Source organism: Natrix helvetica, assembly GCF_964273705.1.
Source record: "Natrix helvetica genome assembly, chromosome: 2".
In the NCBI taxonomy this organism is placed as follows: domain Eukaryota; kingdom Metazoa; phylum Chordata; class Lepidosauria; order Squamata; family Natricidae; genus Natrix; species Natrix helvetica.
The window spans coordinates 136,248,861-136,266,549 of record NC_138552.1 but is presented as its reverse complement, the minus strand read 5'-3'; the positions used below and the strand labels follow the sequence as shown (position 1 = coordinate 136,266,549).

The window sequence follows — 17,689 nt, the reverse complement described above, 5'->3', positions numbered from 1 at the left end:
TGAGGATGATGCAGTAATTCCTATTGTGGCTTAATCTGGTGTTGCATCTTGAGTAAGGGCTAATCCTACCATTCTGCCTTTGTTTCAAAATATCCTGTCTTGAATGGATTACCAAATCTGCATTTCTAAAAACTGGCCTCAGTATCTGCTGGGGCTATTAAGAAAGACTTGGATGCTGCTTTCTGTCTCCCAGAGCATGTTTCTCCATTTCTTCTTTAGGGAAATATAATAGTCTGCCTTTTTAATATTTCTCAAAAATTTTCATTCTTCTAGGATGAAGGGGTAGGCATTGACCTTCTGCAATATGAAGCAAGGGCTTAAATTTGGTTGATTGATTGATTATGTGTCATCAAATAGATTTTGATTCTTAGCAACTGCATAGCTAGATTTTTTCACAGCCTAAATGGCTCATATGTATTTGTGAGTTCTGCACATGTTCCCCTGTGGTGGGGGGAAATTTGCACCTTACATAAACACCCTATTTAGAAAAAATAACCAAACAGGTAACTCAGAGGAGCTAATGTTTAACCCACTACTTGGATTCGCTTGGGATCAAGGTTACTCTCCCCAGTTAGCTGTTTCCTTTCTTAAGAATGGGAGATGGAGCAGTGTATGAAGAAAAAGTCACAAGTAAACTTTGATCTCTGCATTTGGCTCAAAACAATAGCGTTAAAGAGAGAAGAGGAAGAAATATGTATTTGGTTCTCTTCTCTGGGTTACGGTTGATAAATAAAAAGTATATAGTGCCTCCCAATCTGTTTGCAGAGCTACCTGCTATTCTGCTGAAAATATTTATCCCACACATTGTGGCAACCCACACTCCAACATTAAAACAGATTCATTTTATATTAATTTTCTAAGTACCCTTTTCCGGAACTTTTTTAAAATAATTGCAGAGAGAAAGTGATACAGACTTCTCAAACCAGGAAGAATACATGTCAACGTCTTCTCTAAACATATTATGAATAATGGAGATCAGATCCTTCTGATCACACTGAGGCCATATGGAATAGAGAGGGAGCGTTTCCAAGGGGAATGATTTCAAAGTAGTTTCAAAGGGGGTGATAATTCCTTCCAATAGTTCCGTTTTAAATTAAGCGCAAGAAGGTTCTGATCAAACATGGAAAGAAACCAAGCAAATACAACTACTAGGGAATTTCTTTTCGACATTTAAGATAAATATTTGCAAATATACAAAGTGTATGAGTCACCACAAACCAGTGGAAATATGTCACCTGGGCTTAACTATTAAAATGCCAGCTTCACTGCCTGAATGCTTTCTGGTATGATATTGGGAACGTACTGCTTTTCTGTTACCTGTGTTTGATTTTACCTAAACAGCAATGATTAGGAATCCTGCTCTTGTTACTGTATCCTCTAGAGCAGGAGTGTAAAACTTGGGTGTTTAGATTTGGCCCACAGGGCCACCTAGGAAACAACAAAGGACCGGCCCACAGTGCGTATGCCAGAGAAAATGGAGCTTGGGTGGGGGGCAGGAAGGAAGGAAGGAAGGGAAGGGAAGGAAGGAAGGAAGGAGATTATAATGAGAGGGAGGGAGGGAGGGAGGGTCTGAAGGAAATCTTGCCTTAGCACTTGGCCACCACAGATGCCCCTGACACAAGTGATGTCAATCTGACCACATCTACCCTGGCCACACCCACCTGGCCATGCCTCCCCCCCGCCCCGAGGTCAAACACAACCCTGATGTGGCCCTCAATGAAATTGAGTTTGCCATTCCTGCTCTAGTGTTTCAGCTATTTTATTAAGATAAGCTGTTTACTACAATCTCTTTTGCTTGCAAGGTATACAAGCAATAGGGCCATGAGCTATTTGATTTTCTTGATTTTAATGTGCTGCTTTTTTAAAAAAAAATAGTAACAATGGTGTTGATGATTATGAAAAAATATTTTCTTAGGATAAGTCCAACCTTAATCTTATACATAGGCTCATAGAAACTGTTGAAATTGTCAGGCTTTTTTTTTTAAACAAATCTTCCTTGGGTTTTGATCTCTCTCTCTTTTTTCCTCCGCCTTTGAAAAGTAAACTCCTGCAGGGTGCTCTGTGATCACTTTCTGGGTGTAGTTGTTGCATGCTTTCACTTCTTGCTGTAGGTGAAATGGCTCATGAGCAATTGCATCAACTCTGTAAGCTCAGCCCCAAAAATAAAAAAAAATAAAAAAATAAGAGCGTGGCACAGGATTCCCTTGTGAGCCTGACTGTCGTGCCCGAATAAACGTTTCCTCTCTAGAAGCTGAAAGTATTTGAATTGGTCTAGAAATGCAAGTAACAAAATATTGTACATAATATGAAGAGAAGGGTGGTCAGGAAATTAATTCTGCAAGAGTTGAGTGTGGAGGTGATGGTAGCAAGGGGTTTGGGAGAAACTCTAGCTAAGATTATGTGCAGTTCAGATAACCCCCAAATCCCACTCCGGCTGGCCACGCCCACCCCACCCTGCCCATCCCAGGAGTCCCCATGTGGCCTGTTTTGGATGCAGATAAGTGCAGGGCACACGCAGAGGCTCGGGTAGGGTAAAACATGGGCCTATGGGAAGTTCGGAAGGCCTCTGAAGCCTGGGGAGGTCATTTCCGTCCTCCTGGAGACTCAAGGAAAGCCTTGGGAGCCCGGGGATGGCAAAAATGCCCCCCGGTGCGGTGCAGGAGGCCGACCAGGCGACACCCACCATGATCACGCCCACCCAGCAACCAGGCAGATGACCTGTTGCTGAAATTTTTGAAGCCCACCCCTGGATGGTAGTAAAAGGAAGCATGTCAAAACTTAGCAAACACTTTAACCCGTCCCCCCACCTCCCAAAAAAGTTTGAGTTAAGCTATGTAGCTTAACTTCAGAGGATCTCAGCACATTAGCACTCTGACTGAATCTACTTACCTATAACCTGCCAATATAATGGCAAAGTAACACTACACTGAACCAGGAGAGCTTCCAGCAGATCTCGTTTGCCTGGGCACCTGCATGCTGATTCATCAAGCTTTAGAATTGAAGCATAAAGCATCTGGTTAATATTAATCACAAGGATGTTCCCATTGATATTAAATTCTAGTAATACAACCCCTGAGTGATTAAGAAGGCTAGCCCTAGGGGACGGTGAAGCTGGAGATTTGCCAGGGCCCTAAAACTGGCAACCGATCAATTGCTCCAAAAGGGCGACTTTGTGCTGCTGATTAGAGGCAACGGGAGAGAAGCCATGGGTTGGATATCAGGCCTGAAGCTCCCCACCCCCAAATCCTATATCTGGGGCTTGCTGGTTAATGAAAATCAACCACTGGGTTTTGAAAGCATGCTTAATCCACCAGCCTCAGCTTTCTGTCGTAAAGCTATTTCAGTAATGCACGATGGGTGATTCTTAAGAAGTCCTTTCATGCAGAACACACACCAGGCCTAAACTGTGTGCCAGTTGCATAGTTTTAAAAATTGAGTTACATGAAATTTCTTTTTTTGTGGGAAAGGGTCAAGGAGCTCCATTGCAGAATCTGTGTTTCTCAAACAGAAGGTTCTATTTTGGCCATTTCAGCTTTAAGGGGATCTTGGGTAGCAGAGGCTGGGAGAGAATGTTCTGAAAACACAAAAGGCCATGTGTCTAAGCAATCTTCTCCAGTCTGAGTTCCTCCAAATATCTTGGAGAACAACTCCTGTTATGGATGAGATTTATAGGAGCTGTAGCCCAAGGACCCTGGTCAGGAAAGGTTGTGGTTACATGCTTTGCTAGGTGGAACAAAAATCTCCATGCAGTCGTCCCAAAGGTGCTTTTTCAAGAGGCCAACTGGACTTTCTGACTTTTCCGCGAAGATGTTTTACTTCTCATCCAAGAAGCTTATTCAGCTTCAGATCAGCTGAAGAAGCTTCTTGGATGAGAAGAGAAATATCTTCACAGTAAGGCCAGAAAGTCCAGTTGCCTCTTGAAAAAGCACCTTTGGGACAACCATGACCTGGATGACTGAGAATCTCCATAGACATCTCCATGCGCTCTAACTCATAAGTTCTGTAGAACTTTCTCTCATGAGGGAAAAAACTGATATTATATCATAAAGAGAATTATCCACAATAGTAGATATAGTATGGCATTTTCACAAGGATTTTCTAACACAAAATAGTTTGTCTATACTGGTATAAATATGCACCTTTCCCCAAAGCTGTAAGCTGTTTACCATGGCTCTGTTCAAACTTCTATGGAGATACTACAGTTTATTTATTGGTGGGCTCTTCTCTTATGTATTAATTTGATTCACATATTAATTTGGTTTACATAGGTGCTACATCATAACATAGCTTAATGTTTGTTTTTGGCCTAGTGTTCCATCCTCAGGCACTGAATACCTTTCTTGCTTACAGACCAAATTGTGAAAAATAATTCTTTTAACCTGACATGGACTCAGTGTTACAACTCTCCAGTAGCATATCTGGCCTTCATATAATCAAGGGATTTGGGGAGAATTATCAATGTGCTTGTTCTCCCCCCCTTCTTTTCTTTTTAGAAAATTCTCAGTGTATAGAATCTTTTCAATCCCCAGTTGGGTTTGATGCTGAGCTTGTCGATCAGAAAGGAGGGCAGTTCGGCGGTTCGAATTCCTAGCACTGTGTAACGGGGTGAGCTCCCGTTACTTGCTCCAGCTCCTGCCAATCTAGCAGCGCGAAAGTACGTAAAAAATGCAAGTAGAAAAATAGGGACCACCTTGGTGGGAAGGTAACAGTGCTCTGTATGCCTTCGGTGTTTAGTTATGCCGGCCACATGACCACAGAGATGTCTTCAGACAGCACTGGCTCTTCGGCTTTGAAATGGAGATGAGCACCACCCCCTAGAGTCGGGAATGACTAGCATGCATGTGCAGGGGAACCTTTACATTTATGTATGTATGTATGTATGTATGTATGTATGTATGTATGTATGTATATGTTTTTGTAGATTTTCACGGGTGTAGGTATGCTGGTCTTGTTGTATTTGGGTCTTTTCCCATGTAAACATGGGAAAAGACCCGAATACAACAAGACCAGCATATATATAATTGCCCAGTTTTATACTGGCAATTGTCACTCTCTCCCAGTCCAGCTCATCTCACAGGATTGTTGTTGAGGGAAAAATAGGCAGCAGCAGGAGTATTAGATAAGTTTGCCAACTTGAGTTACTTATAAAATGATATTTGTGCAATAAAAAAAATCTAATAAATGAAGAAAAAAAAAACCCGGAGGAAGAAAGTAATCAAATGACAATGGACTCTATTGAATCCTATTGATAAGATCCTCCATTTGTATAGGTTGAGCACCAACTTTTGGCCAAGTTCCACCAACCCATTGCTTTAACTTATGTAGGGCACAATCTGCTTTTAATACCAAAGATGTTTTATAGCACTTAACAATGACTCTTAAACTTATATACTGCTCCATTGTGCCTTACCACATTCCCTAAGCGGTTTACAGAGTCAGAAAATTGCCCTGAACAATCTGGGTCTTCATTTTACCAACCCTTGAAGGATGGAAGACTGAGTTAATCTTGAGCCTTGTCAGGATCAAACTCAGGAAGAGTTTGTCTGCAATATTGCACTTTAACTACTGCGCTGCCGGGGCTTTTCCAGTTTTATACTGGCAAGAGAAGCTGATGTGGCATTCTATTGGGGTCTGTATGGCCCAAATGAGAAAGATGTGAGAGAAGGTATAGCTCTTTGTAAGTTCAGCACAAAATCTGATTTCTCCTGCTACTCCATGTTGTGCTAGATAGAGCTTGGCTATAAGACATCCTGAATTGTCAACAATTACTCTATTAGGAATCAATTAAACCCATTCAGGTCTTACAGTATGATTTAAGTGCAAAAAAGATCAGAGTTTACTGGCATGGGAAAAGAAGGTAATTTGATGAGTCAGGGAATGGGGCGTTAAATCTACTTATTCCCAGTAGTTTAATTATCTTATTATAATGGGGAAATCCTGGAATCCGTGTATGTATGTATGTATGTATGTATGTATGTATGTATGTATGTATGTATGTATGTTTTTCCTGCCATCAACAAAGATTCTTGGGGCTTTTCAAAATAAATGTCTTTTTATGCCAGAATACAAAATCAAATAAAATCTTAGACCTTGGTTAAATGACAAAAGAGGAGATATTCAAAACTTTTACATTGCTATCAGAAATAAAAATAGGATGCTAATGTCTCTAAAATATTAGGCACGGAAACACACTTGATATAAATTGACTTTGAGGAAATATCTGTCAGCAAGATGGTTCTAATTTTGCTTTACATACGTGTGCACTGCAGGAAGCTTGGAAACACCAATAAATTTTTGGCACACTGGAGCTCACACTTGACTTTCTGAAACATAACTCATTTAGTCTTTGAAAGATACTTTGATAAATGTTCACATGTGTGAGGGAGAAACTTCAAAGTCCATTCTGGTTTTCTGCAACCTTTGAAGGCAAAGGCAACTGAAAGTAGCAAGATTAGCATCTAGGTTTTTCAATGACTAGTTGAGAAGACCACCCAAAGTTCTTTAAAAGGGGATCCATGTCTTAGAGGAGTAATGTGAAACTGATTTCCATTACAAGGAGGTCTTTCTATCCCCCCCCCAATTCCCTTTCAAGTTGGATAGATGCCATCAACACCAAAGTGCTTGCATTTACATTCTTACCCAAGCTTAGGTAGAACAGGTGAGCAATAGAACCAAAACTACCATTTCAAGATAGTGAGCTAAGCCAAAATCTGAGCTAGATTTCACTTTTCAACGTAGATCAGCAAACTGCTCTAAATGTGGGGCAGAGTGGAGGGACCAACTCGGACTTCCCTTCAACTGTTTTTATCACTTCTATGTCATAAGATTGGCAGGAAGCTCCAGCTGTTTACATGATGCTATTTTCTCAAAAGTACTACATTTTTCTTTGCAGTGTGGATTTTTCAGTGAAAACACAGAGCTGCTTGCTACAGTAGGGATTTTCTTCAAAATTCGTACCTATATACATACACAATTCTCTCAAAAGTGGACCTGAACGTGGGACTCGCTTTTCAGAAGCTGTTGTGATCTTCTAGGCTACAAGTATCTGCTCCAGGTGGTCAGTCATCCCAACTGAAGTTTTTCCCAGCAACCAACTATTCTAGAATGGTTCTAAACAATGGTTTTACAATGGTCTCACCTATGGAGACTATGGGGCAGTGGGTCACCCTGGAAGGAGGTCCTCTAAAGACTTCTCCTTGTGGTTAGAGGATGCCCGCACTATAAAAACTTCCAGTATTTGGTGTTTCTCTCAATGATTACTCCTTAACTCAATTCACTACTAATAGTTCTTCTCTGGCAGAGATGTGGGAAGAATTATTAGGACTGCCTGAGTTGCATTTAATTTAATAAATGCAATTGTAAGAGAGTTCTGTACTACTGAAAAGACTCAGGACAGGCATATAAAATTTATGTGGGTGACACAGCATTTTTTTTAAACCTCTGTGAACAAAAGTGGTACTGCTGGGAAGAAAAATACAGTCAATGCTTTCTCTATTTTCACTAAGCACAAGTATGTGAAGCTTTATGGAATGACAAGTTATATGGATACTAACCTCTGATTTCTGCTAACCATGCAAATTGACATATGGTCCATTCTTACAGCTTCCACAATTCCTTGTCATCAATCCTTACTAGAGGACTTTCATTATGGCAGGGCATCCTTAGTTCAACCAAGTTTACTTGCAATAGGCCACTCTTTGTGGCCAAGAATCATTTTAATGGGAAGGCAGGGAAGAAGGAAAGACCTCACACGTGGGGACAGGGTAGACTTTTTTGGAGGGTAGAGTTCTTTATTTTTTTAACCACAAAACCCTTACTTTAGAGATTAGGTTAACCATTTTCATCTGTTCTCACCTCAGAATGATTATAGAAAACGAGGGCCATGAAGGAAGAACATGATTATATGCAGTCCTATGGATCTCACCTTCTGAGGTACTTCAGGCGAAGTAGAGACCGAGGTGGTTTACTAGAGATTAATTGCTCTAGAGTCTTAACTGTTTGTTATAATCTAGAATGATTTGGCTTTCATCTCTATTTAAATAGGACTTAAATTATCTTCCCAAAATGAGAAGTCTCCGCTGGGTCTTTTCACTCCTTGATCTTGAAAGGAGGCCCCAGGATGAGTTCCAGTAAAGGAGAATGCTGGGAACTGATCCTCCCCACCCCCAAATGTACCTGAAAGTTATTTCTGAACTTGGTGGCTCCTGAACAAGCAATCTTCTGAACCCACCAGTTCAGCAGAGAGTCCCCGAGGGGACCAAGGAGGTGCTGTGTGAAACCCAGCAACAAATAGGAGGCATGTATCGCCTTCGGGCACCGACTGACGGGAAGGCCAGGCGGCAGGCAGCCTGGGAGTAGGAACTCAAAGGCTGAGAGCCAGACTAGACACGCCTTGTTCCTGGCAGGAGTTCAGCAATAACTCTAGACGACAGGGCAGTATGGCAGTTGGTGTTTTGTGTGTGTGCATATAACTTAAAGCAATTTAGTTGTACTGTGGCAAACTAACCAAGTGGCTGGGCATAAAACTGGCTGTTAAAGTAATTGAATGTAAATTCAATTGTAAAAAATAAAACAGAAATATAAGAATAGCCCAATTGTTTTACCCTAAAGTTCCTTTTCTAGAAGTTAGCTGCATGGTTCTAAGAAGTTGAACCAAGCAAGGCATGAAAGCAAGCACTGGTCTTAACCAGCAAGGGGACCTTCCTGCCCCTGCTGAGAAAAGTTCCCTATAGCTGAATAGTCTTTTCCAATCCACATTTTGCAAAATCACAAGGCAAAATGCCAGTATAATTGCTTTGTTTAGAATTATTCTTCAAGCCTTTTGCTTTTGGAATAACATTTTGAAGCTAACCTGCCAAAGAACTTTTGGCTAAGAAGGTAGCTTCCAAAACAGCAGCCTCTGTGTTATTTATTTATCTAGCATATGGTGCTACCCGCATGTATTGAAAACTTAAATAAGACCAAAACAGAAATATTCATGATTTTACATGAGAAGAATATGCCAAAGGTCTGTGCATTTAGCAACATCTAGAGCTGTGATGGTGAACCTATGGCACATGTGCCAGAGGTGGCACTCAGAGCTCTCTCTATGGGCACACGCACCATCACCAGCTGTTTTTTGGTTTCCGGTGCACTCATGCGCCCTGGCCAGCTGGTCTTTGAGCACACCTGTGCAGGGAAAACCCGAAGACCAGCTGACTGGCACATGCATGCACACTAGCCAGCTGTTCTTTGGGTTTCCAGTGCTTCGGCATGCACATGTGCACACATTCTGGTTTGGGCACTCGGTGCCGAAAAGGTTCGCCATCACTGATCTAGAGGAATCTACCTGGAAGCATCTCAGTGGTGGGTTGCCAATTTTGTTACTACTAGTTCGGGTGTGCTTCTGCTCATGGGCGTGCAACGCTTCTGAGCATGCACAGAAGTGTCTGGGCAGGTGGGGGGGAGCCTCCCACTGCTGCTACTACCAGTTCACCCAATCCAGGCAAAAACTGGCAGCAACCCACCTCTGAACCATCTCTGGTCCAAATTATAATTTGATTTCTTACAGTACTGTGTTCATTTATGGAGAACCAGTGTACCTAGCATGAAATAATAGGGAGCTTCTGGTAGACTTCCCCCCCCCAACTATCTCACAACTGTTACCCTTCAACCAACATATCAGAGATTGATTACAGCCAGACTGTTGGCTGCCCTTGATGAAAGACTTAAACTACATCCAAAAACCATGCAGCCATTTTTAAATAAAATTTCTAACATTAATTTTATAGTGTTGATTAATTTCATAATTTCTTCCTGAAGTTCAAAAGGTTTATACATGGCACTGTCTCCTCCAACTATATCCCCAAAACAGTCCTGTAAAGGAGGTTAGGCAGAGAAATAGCAAATGCCTAGAATTAGGCACTGGGTTTTCATGGCTGAGGAAGGACTTAAACCTGAAACAATCTAAGCCCCAACTTCCAAAGTGATGCCAAGAGATGCCAAGGTGTCTACGACAGGAGGGCTAAAACTATTTGAATAGTAGTCATGACTATGTAATAGAAAGCACAACTTTTTGGTCTTTAAAGGCACAGGAGCAGGACTTCAGTTGTACTGTCAGAACTGCAATTTTGACCTTGCTTAGGTGCATGCCACATTTTCTTCCATACTGTCTTTTCTTTAGCATTCAATTACACACACACACACACACACACACAAACCAGGATGGGAAGCTAGCGTACTATAAATCAACCTGTCTTAAGAATTACTCACTGCTTTTCTTGCCATTTGGCGTGAGTATTTTGTGGCTGGCCACATCAACCATAGCAATCATTTTGCGAGAGTACCCATAAGACACTTGCAAAGTTTCTGTGGGACCTCAGTTCTTTGGATAATGGTGATTCAACTCCAAAGTTGTAGTGCATTGCCTTATTTCTCTTTGCCCCTTTAGCAGAGGTGGTATTCAGCAGGTCCTGACCAGTTCTGGAGAACCGGTAGCAGAAGGTTTGAGTAGTTTGGAGAACTGGTAAATACCACCTCTGACTGGCCCTACCCCCATCTATTCTCTGCCTCCCGAGTCCTAGCTGATCGGGAGGGAATGGGAATTTTGCAGTAATCTTCCCCTGGAGTGGGGAGGGAATGGAGATTGTAGAGTATCCTTCCCCTGCCACACCCACCAAGTCACGTCACACCCGCCAAGCTACGCCCACAGAACCGGTAGTAAAAAAAATTGAATCCCACCGTTGCCCTTTACATAAGATGAGAGGCAGGCTGCCTTCAGAGACATTTCCTCCCTCCATAATTGGCTTTCCAGAAATGAATCCTTTTGGAACAGAATATCGTGCCTTAACCCATCTCAAAGGAAAAGGCTACCCAGGGCAAGCTAAATAAGCAAAGGACTAGATTTCTCTTATGCTGCTCCAGGCTGTTTCTGCACCAACAGTAATAAGTTGCTGGAGTTTCTTCCCTGGTTATGACTTCCGTGGGCAGATGAGTAGCTGTTCCTTCAGCCAAGCATGGGATGGTCCCAAATCTTCTTTTCCATCAGCTTTGTCTCTCCTTTGCTCTGGAAAGGTCCTTATCTAGGGATGAAGAAGATGAGGTATGTGGTGCCTCTTCCCAGCCCAGCTGTAAACTCAGACAAGGGCAAGAGGTAGCAAAGAGGTATGGCTAGTCTAGAGAAAACAAAGACTAGGGATGACATGACAGCAGTATTCCAATATTTGAGAGGAAGTCAACTTATTTTCCAAAGCAGCAGGAGGCAAGAGAAGAAACAATCGATGGAAACTAATCAAGGAGAGAAGCAACCTAGAATTAAGGAGAAACTTACTAATAGTGAGGACAATTAATCAATGGAACACCTTGCCTTCAGAAGTTGTAGGTGCTTTATCACTGGAAGTTTTTAAGAAGAGCCTGGGCAGTCACTTTTCTGAAATGGTATAGGGCCGTGATGGCGAACCTATGGCATGCATGCCACAAGTGGCACACAGAGCCATTTGTCAGGACACGCAAGGCGTTTCCCTGTCAGCTGACCAGCGCACATATGCGTGCTGGTCAGCTGACTTCGGGCTTCTTTTGAGGCCACTTTTCGGCCCTTTGGGCAAACCAGAAGTTCGGGAACATACTTCCGGTTTGCTCGTAGGGCTGGTTTTAGCCCTCCGGAGCCTTCAGGAAGCTTCTCTGAAGGCTCCGGAGGGCAAAAAACGACCCTACAAGCAAACCGGAAGTCACTTCCTGAAGCCTCCAGAGGGCGTCCGGAGGGCGGGGAGGCTGTTTTCACCCTCCCCAGGCTCCTATAAAGCCTTTGGAGCTTGGGGAGGGCAAAAAAATCACATCAAAAATGGGGGGGGGGAGTGCTGGTCATGCGTACATATGCGCTGGTGTCGTGCACATAGCATTATGGGTGTGGCATGCCCACGCATGACCCCCCTGCGCTCCCTCCACTTTTGGCATGCGAGCCACAAAAGGTTTGCCATCACTGGTGTAGGGTCTCCTGCTTGAGCAGGGGATTGGACTAGAAGACCTGCAAAGTACCTTCCAGCTCTATTCTGATTGAATTTGATGCTCAGGTTCGTGGCACATTCCTGCAACTCATTGATATAGAGCACTGCTGTTCCCTGATATTATTCTAACATAGTCTTTTCTTTGAGAACACATATAGTTTTGGTGGCACCCTCCACCAACAATCCTTTCCCAGAACAAATGATCTTGGTTAGTCACCTGACACGCTCCCTTTCATTCCCAACATACATTGGGAAACGTTGCAGTAGTTGACCACACCCCCTGCAATGCTAGCCAATCAGGGTTCTCTAAAGGAGTTCTGTGTATCTCATTCAGAGTAACTAGTCCTTAACTGGTATTTTTAGAAACAATGGAATCGCCATATGATTCTCAATGAAAATAGCACTTCAAAATAGCAGATGCCCAGCTGCTCTGATAGACTTGATAGTCTGCCAATCCACTCTGGCAGTGGATTGAGATATAGAAAAAATTTGAAGGAATCATATACAGCCAATGCCATATCTCAGAAGAACCACAAGCTCATCTGCCATGACTATAAAGCAAGTCTGCCAGAAGCTGATGTCACCCAGATTTTTTTTTTAGTGATGGCATCTCTCAGAATTCTCTGCTAATCTTGCAAAATAGCTGGGAATTTTCAGGGCTGCACTGAAACACCAGGATAGGGAAGGTTGCTAAAAGTCACCCTGTGTCTTAGATGATCTCATACTAAGAAATAAGGAAGGAGAGCAGCATTTGCTTCACCGTAAGATAAAAGATAAACACATACATTTATTCCCATCTCTGTGACTACAGGTGATGACTTACTTGCAGGAAACTCTCACCACAAACCAGATATGACAAAGAAGTCCTATCCTTCCACTAACAGCTTTCTAGGGAAGTAGCTCACATATTCCAATTCAAGTCAGCAGGAGACCAATTACTGATTGATGAGACACCAATGTGTCATATTTGTGCAGTTATGATTCAGCATAACAAACATTATGACATCAGAACAATGACAGATGGAAGGAAGTCCTTGTCTGGTAAGGTTTCGTGTCTGGGTCACTAGCCCATGTTCATGGTCAAGAGTCAAGTATTCTGGATCAGGCTGTTTCCTGGATTCTTAGCTAAGCCTGCGAAGTTTGTGTGACATTTATAAAATCATACAGTGACTGCAGCATGTAACAGAATGAAATGGGAGAAACCCAGTCAGTGCTTTCCTTAGGAGCTGATTGCCAGTGTTTATCCTTTCTCATTATACCGTATGCTGCAAATGCCGTGGAGATTATGTACTCATTTAAAATTTGTCTAAAATGCTTTTGGTTGCAAAGAAGCCCAAGGCATTGGGCAACGCTTTAAACATTCTGGCAAAGGTGCTTTGCATTTACAAGACATCAATGGAGATGAATCTCCACGGAGATATTATGGGGTGGAGACCAGCACTAGGATGGCCACCAATTTACAAAGACAGGGTGGCTGCCAACTACCAGCTTATAAACACAGTTGCTGTTATTTGTTTCCTCCAGGTTAACAACTCTTCCTTCTGAGTAACTAGATCAGGGATGGTGACCTTCAATTGGGTCCAAGAGATCCAACTGCTCCATCAGCATTGAGGCAGGTGGAATGCCTTCCCTTGGCCCACCTCCACAACACACAGTTCAATTCTCAAATGGTGGTCAGGGAGGTGAATGTAAGACCACATGCACAATGCCCACATTCAACAGCATAGTGGTCCTTGACTTAAAACCACAATTGAGCTCCAAATTCCCATTGCCACAGTTGTCAAGTGAATAGCGATAGCACTTAGATTTATATACCGCTTCACGGTGCTTTAGAGCCCTCTCTAAGCGGTTTACAGAGTCAGCCTGTTGCCCCCAACCATCTGGGTCCTCATTTTACCCACCTTGGAAGGATGGAAGGCTGAGTCAACCTTGAACCTGGCGAGATTCAAACTGCCAAATTGCAGGCAGCCAGGAGGCCTGTAGCACTGCACTCTAACCACTGTGCCACCTTGGCTCTTACTGTAATCAATGTAGTTGTTCAGTTAATAACATGGATATTAAGTGAATCTGGATTTCCCATTGACTTTGCTTGTCAGAAGGTCGCAAAAGGGGATCACAATACCACGGGACATTTCAAACATCCTAAATACATGCCAATTGCCAAGTGTCTGAACTTGGAACCTGTGACATGCAACAGTCACGTGAAAAACAGTCATGTCACTTTTTAAAATGCAGTTGTAACTTCGAACAGTCTCTAAATCAGTGTTTCTCAAACTTGGCGACTTGAAGTCCTGTGGACTTCAACTCCCAGAATCCCCCAGCCAGCATAGCTGGCTGGGGAATTCTGGGAGTTGAAGTCCACAGGACTTCAAGTCGCCAAGTTTGAGAAACACTGCTCTAAATGGATGATTGTAAGTCAGGGACTATCTGTACTAAAAGGAGAGACAAGACAAAAAGTAAGGAAGACGGATTTTTTTTTAAATTCTTGATAGAATATGATGCCTTGATTATGCTTGATGGTAACTGTCTCTTATTAAATTCCTTGGGGATTTCCTGGGCTCAGGAGATAAGCTGAGAATGTATGGTAGTTTTGCAACCCACCCACCCCTCAAAAAGAAAACGAAAAACAGCCCATTGTTCGTTCTGCTCCTCAGCACAGAAAGTGAGTTTGGTTTCCAAATGACAGAGGACATCTGCAAAGTACCTGGGCAGAAGAAACATTTGAGCAAATGTGAAAATGAGCAACATTGAGAAGAAAGAACTACTTTCAATGTGAGAAGTCTTAGATGGTGAGTGACATCGCTAAGCATCTACATCAGTCTGAAAGCCCTACTTGGATCGGATCCAGACATCCTATCCTTTCCTTCGTCTTGTCAAACGGGATTGTGTCTCCTGGGAACAACCAGTGCTGGACGTTATGACTCTCAGCCATAAAATACCATGGTTTCCCACTCCAAGCTGATGTCTGGGCCCATATATGGTTACAGAAATGGGGATGCTATGCACTCTTGCTGAGTGACATCAGCATGGAATTGGTGGATTTGGCTTGGAAGTACATTCTCCGATTTTTTTTAAAGAGAAGGATAAAAATGAGATAGAACCCAAGATGTTCTCCTGCAGATGTTCCATAAACCATTTGAGAGGCTTTTAGTTTCAACTTTGCTGAGTTTCCTAATTCAGTGTGGTGTGTGCATTATGGTAATGTTTGATTACTGAATTTAGTAGCCTCAAATATAGCTTTGATGTTAATTGTTTTAAATCTTGTAAGAACTAAATCATAGATATGCATGGTAGGTCTTTATTACCAGCATCATTAATTCGGGTTAGAAGTTAACATTTTTCACTTAAGGCAATGTTATACTCCCTTTTGAGTCTCCAACACCTGTGTGATGTCTCATTTATTTAGTTAAATCTGTTCCTAATTTCATGAGCTAGTGCTCCCAAAGGTTGTCTTTGTGGACTCTTGATCTTTTTAAAAAGGTTTTAGATGTCTATTCAGTGACAAATCTATATAGCGATCTTGCAGACGGGTCAAGAAACAAACCCAGAGCTTTATAAGCGTAATAAAAACCTGCATTACAATATACGTTTCTCAAAGGTCATGCAACAAATGACTGTGTAAAATAATTGGATGTGCATGTCTATGGAGATTCTCAGTCATCCAGGTCATAGTTGTCCCAAAAGGCAACTGGACTTTGCTTTTCCTTGAAGACCCTTTGCTTCTCATCCAAGAAGCTTCTTCAGTTCTGACTACATGTGCACAGTTTGGACTGGCCTATGAAGGCATAGTTCAGCCAACAATTGGAGAAGCATATTCCTTAGGCAAAAATATAAACATGGTGACTTTTGAAGCACTTTTCCAGCTCAATCTTAAATTACCTGAACAATAAACACCTCCTTTCTTTCAACTCTCAATCATCTTGCTGGTATTTCAGAGGTAGTAGTAAGTAGGGGAAAAAAGTTGCATTGTTTTTCCTACCAATTTTTATTCAGTTTAGAGAGAGAGGAGTTTCTAGAGAATTTGTATTTCAAACCACAAGAAAATTTCAGTGAACTTTTAATGAGTGAACTATAGTGTTCTTGTGTTTGTATAGTTATCAAGTAGCAAAAGGATGTCTGTATGAATGTCCTGACATTGTGCAATCATATCTCCATACAGCAATATCCTCCCTGAGTTTCTGTGTTCAGATTGGCCCATGATTGTAAGTGTAGGAATCTAGGAAGGCTTCAAAATGGCAAATAGTTGTCTATGAGCACAAGCAATGTCAGCAGAAGTCCCACGGTTTACTGATGGTTACCATTAATAAAATAAGCTAAAAAAGAAGAAGAGAAATTTAAAATAAATTCTCACTTTCCCCGTGGATAAGAGAGAGAAATAGGATCCTGTTTTGCAAAGGCAAAAACATGAAAATTTTGCCTTTGATCACATGATCAAGACAGACTTGATCATGGAGTCAATTAATCAACTGTTCTGATACAGGATAGCTTCTTACCTATTCAGTGGAACTTCTTAAGAATGTGGGGATGTTCATGAAGATTCCATTGGCCCTCAAAATGCTGCTTCCAACTCTCCACTTCATTGGTTTACCCACAGAAAAGAAAAGAAAAAGAACTCAACTATCATAAATAAGCAATACGTGAAAGGGTGATGTAAGAAGATATTTGTTCATCTTCCACAGAGATATCTCCTAGCCGGCCAAACCGCAGACAATCACTAGAAGAACAAGAAAGCACAAACATGGCAGTGATTAGCTAAACCAGCCTAGCGTATTCCTTTAAATCACTACCATACACTTTGGGGATTCTACTTGGCAGAAGAAATAACACAAGGCAAACCAACTACATTAAATCATTACACAACTGCTTTATAGGCTTTAGTCTTTCAAAACAGGTGAGACAGTGGGCTAGATCCTTATCGGAAAATGGGCACCGCTCCATCGAATGCCGTCGAATCATGCTCAGATACCGCAGCCAGGTGCTTAGCCAAATTTCTTCTGCCAGGGAAGCAGAAATTGAAGCCTTGCTGCCCTCTCCCTTGAAGCCTTAAGGAAATAGCCTGAGCTGCATATTGCGCTAGAACTTCACAGAGCTTATCTTCACAAGCAGTTCAACGAAACCCTTGGAGACCAAAGTGCTGAATCAGTACTTAGTGAAGCATGTCACACACCCCTTTACTCCATCCTGTTTTACTGGTACCATACCTACTCTCCAGATAGTTGCTGGTTTATAAAGAGTTGGAATCAAATCAAACCTATAGTCCATTATTTCGAAAATTCACCTCCCTGTTTCTCACTAAGCTTCATTACCTCCCAGTGACTTGCTTGCAGGTGAATGGTTTCAGGGATGCAACGTCTTTCGTGTCCTATTAGTGGGGAAGCCACAGCTGTTTTCCTCCAAGATAAAAGGAGCTTGGAATTTAAGATGATAAAGCATCACCAAAGAGAAACACTTTCACTTTCACGACAGTACGCCAATATCGTTTGACTCATTCTTGATATAGTGTCAGAAAATAGAGTTTTCATGCTCCAGGTCCAAGCATTTATTCCTTTGCCTTGGACAAGCATTGCATGAACTCGTTAGGTGTGTGTGTGTGTGTGTGTGTGTGTGTGTGTGTCTGTATATATAGAAAAAAGTATTTTCCTTATCAATGTAATTCCCAACAACTTAGTTATGGACTGATTTGCAGTATTAAGTGTAGGTGGCATAGG

At 42.1% G+C, this 17,689-nt stretch overlaps 1 long non-coding RNA gene across 1 annotated transcript; it reads right to left on the bottom strand.

Annotated features, from left to right (window-relative positions):
* Positions 1 to 1,860: 1,860 nt before the first annotated feature.
* LOC309387709 lies at positions 1,861 to 16,562 on the bottom strand. The gene is made up of 3 exons (XR_014174646.1): positions 16,475 to 16,562; positions 2,890 to 2,989; positions 1,861 to 2,142 (listed from the first exon to the last, which is right to left on the bottom strand). It is a non-coding gene; the product is annotated as an uncharacterized lncRNA (long non-coding RNA).
* Between the last annotated feature and the right edge of the window lie 1,127 nt (positions 16,563 to 17,689).